Source organism: Arachis ipaensis, chromosome B04 (assembly GCF_000816755.2).
Source record: "Arachis ipaensis cultivar K30076 chromosome B04, Araip1.1, whole genome shotgun sequence".
Taxonomy (NCBI): domain Eukaryota; kingdom Viridiplantae; phylum Streptophyta; class Magnoliopsida; order Fabales; family Fabaceae; genus Arachis; species Arachis ipaensis.
The window spans coordinates 6,311,481-6,314,428 of record NC_029788.2 but is presented as its reverse complement, the minus strand read 5'-3'; the positions used below and the strand labels follow the sequence as shown (position 1 = coordinate 6,314,428).

The 2,948-nt window shown below is 34.9% G+C and overlaps 1 long non-coding RNA gene across 1 annotated transcript; it reads right to left on the bottom strand.

Moving 5' to 3' along the window:
• LOC110270510 lies at nt 2,006-2,929 on the bottom strand. Its single transcript, XR_002360131.1, has 3 exons — nt 2,802-2,929; nt 2,339-2,555; nt 2,006-2,226 (listed from the first exon to the last, which is right to left on the bottom strand). It is a non-coding gene; the product is annotated as an uncharacterized LOC110270510 (long non-coding RNA).

Here is a 2,948-nt window from a genome sequence, read left to right as displayed (position 1 = left end):
ATGGTATTATGGGAATGAATTTGTTCTAGGATTAACAATGCATTCCCTCTTCTTTTTTTGGGGGGTAACATAAGGGGCCTAAGACCCAAAGAAGAATGACAAATTTTTTGGACTGGGAAAGACATTGTTTAACAAGTGATGTCTACTGCACTTCTTATTGTATAGACCATTTTTTGGGGGGGATCTTGGGTCTGGACACTTGAATTTACGTCAATTTATTTAATTTGAAACGAAAAACCTCAATCAATACTGGACATAAAAGCCTATTAGACATTGCAGTAAGACCAAAGTCATAAAAATAAAAATAGCTAATATGCAACTAGTGGTTAGCTCACTAGTCCGCTTAAGCAAGTGTCGGGGGTTCGAATCCCGCCTTGTGCATGCAGCAACCCATTGGCCAGCGGCAAACCCTTAAATGGAGCTCAGTACCGCGACGGATTAGTCCTTGACCTGCCGGGTTGGGGGATACCGTGGGAAACCAAAAAAAAAAAGAATTATTTGTTTTGTTTTTCTTTGGTCAGTTTGTTTTGTTTCTTTGTGTTGGGGTTTTGTTTTGTTTGTATTTTTGGTTTCTTTGGGCCTATGACGCTCATTCGTATATCAGCAATGGGGGAATTCATGCCTCATTGCCTCAAATGATCTCCATCACTATGTTGAGGTAATGCCTTCTGCTGATCTGCTTAATCTCCATTCAAGACTAAATTTTTACATTGATCTCTAAAATTTACTATTTTTATTATTTTAATTTATCAGATTTAAAATTCATTATACTGGTTCTTGAAATCTAACTCCAGATACTATATTGATTCTTAGATCTTTTTAAGCCTTGAGTCAACGAACAGAATGCTGAGCTAGCAAAAAATATCTTTTGGTTTTAGCTCTTAAATAAGGTAAAAACAAAATTGTTTTGAAGAATTGATTGTGTACTAAAAATATAAAACTTTTTTGTACATAATTATTTTTATAATGACCTACAAACATGGTCAAAAAAGAGTTAAGTTCCTCTTAAGGGTATTGGGCTAAAAGGATGGAACCCAAAATAACACCTTGAGGAGTTGAATTTCTCTTCGGTGGAAACTATATTGGTGGAAGTGGATTGGTTGGATTTGGAATGTAAGGGTGTCATCTAGTTGAAAGAAAACCAAACTAGATGTCCATTCACTAATGTCACATGTCAGGAGCTTTAGTTTAACGTGTGGGTATCAACTTCCTACCCTTTTCAGCTGACAAGACTTGAGGTGATCCCAAATACTTAAAGATATTTTGGAAAGAGCAGTAAACCAAATGTCAGACTAAAAACCATTGGCCAATGGATGTCCTCTTCATCATGGTTTTACACTATAAAAGAGACCTCAAGCCATCTCTGTAAATCATCTTTTCCTTCATTCTTCATCCTTCACTCTCACTCTTCACTTTCACCTTGATCATCTTCTTCTTCACAGATCTTGAAACCCTTTTCATCCTTTACTTTCACCTTCACCTTCATCCTCTTCTTAGAGCTTCTCTTCTCTGTAAACCATTCTTGTCCACTTTAAACAAAGCTCGTTCATCCTTTTGTGACATTAGTGGAGGTCTCAACACTTGTTCTCCACCTCTCTTCCTCACTATTAATTCTTGTATTGTTTATTTGCCATTAACAGAAGTGTCTTCCTCACAAGTTTACTTACCCCTAATCTCTCACCTTAACTATTATTTTTCACTTAATCTATTTCTCACGAAACCCACCCGAATCAAGAATAAAGGGAAATATAATGATTTGCACATTATATAAACTCTTCTTTCTCTTCTTGTTTTTGCCTTATTTAAGTGCCAAAACAAAATGACGCTCTTTAGCCATGTGTCTAGCATGGCAAGTTTGAGCCAATTCATTACTTAATTCGCTGATTTAATACTAGAAAGGGTCCAAGGATCAATATAATGTCCACAACTAAATCTCGAGAACCAGTATAAATAATTTTGAATTTGATAGACTAAAATAGTAAAAATTGTTAATCTAAAACACCACTTTGAAGATTTAGTCCTCCATTCAAGTTTGATGTGAGATATACATTTTTCACACAAATATCTTGTGCTTTTCTGGTAAGGAAAGCAGAAACAAATGCATTTAGTGCTATTATATATCTTAACCCTTTTGCTCTTATATGCAGCAACAGAGTGACAAGAAACAATGAAGCTTGCACATCGTTGTTGGGACTATTCACTTCTCAGTTTCAACGGGAGTGGTTTCTGCAATAAAGGCAGGAACAATCAGTTGCATTTATATATACGGTAACTTGAATAAATTTTAGCATTATCATCACCATTCTGAATACAATGAAAACGTTATTGAATTACAAACCTTAAAAGCTAGGCGCTTCAAGTTGTTCCATTCAAAATCATTTTTGCAGTATGCTGATCGCACCTATAATAATTCAAGTAGCTCGGTAAACGTGATTAACTAAGTTCTTATGTCTTGATGATTCTCTCATCATAGTGGCACAGAATTTGTCCCCATCTTTCAACGAGTGTCTACTCAAAAATTCCATTAACTCTTCATGTGCTTCGGGGTTGTAGCTCTGCTCAAGGAAATTATCAACATTATTACAAAATTGAACACATGGGAGCATGTAATAAAATCTGTTGAGTATGATATATACTATTACAAAATTTAAACGTTTAAAGACTGAAACTTTTCCCTTTTCTAATGTATTTCTCATGGCTGAAAGTAATTAGTGTGAACATATGCTTAAGCAAGAAGAACCAAAACAAAAACTAACAAAAGCTTAGCAGAAAAAGGCAATTTCAAAGAAGGAATTATCAACCTCAAGTTGAGCAGCAACAATTTTAATTGCAGTGTAGTTAAAAGAAATTGTGTAGGTTATTAGCAGCCTTTTTTTCTGGAAAGCTTCTCCAAATCCTGCATCCAACCATATTACTCTATTGGTATATATATATATATATGCAATGAA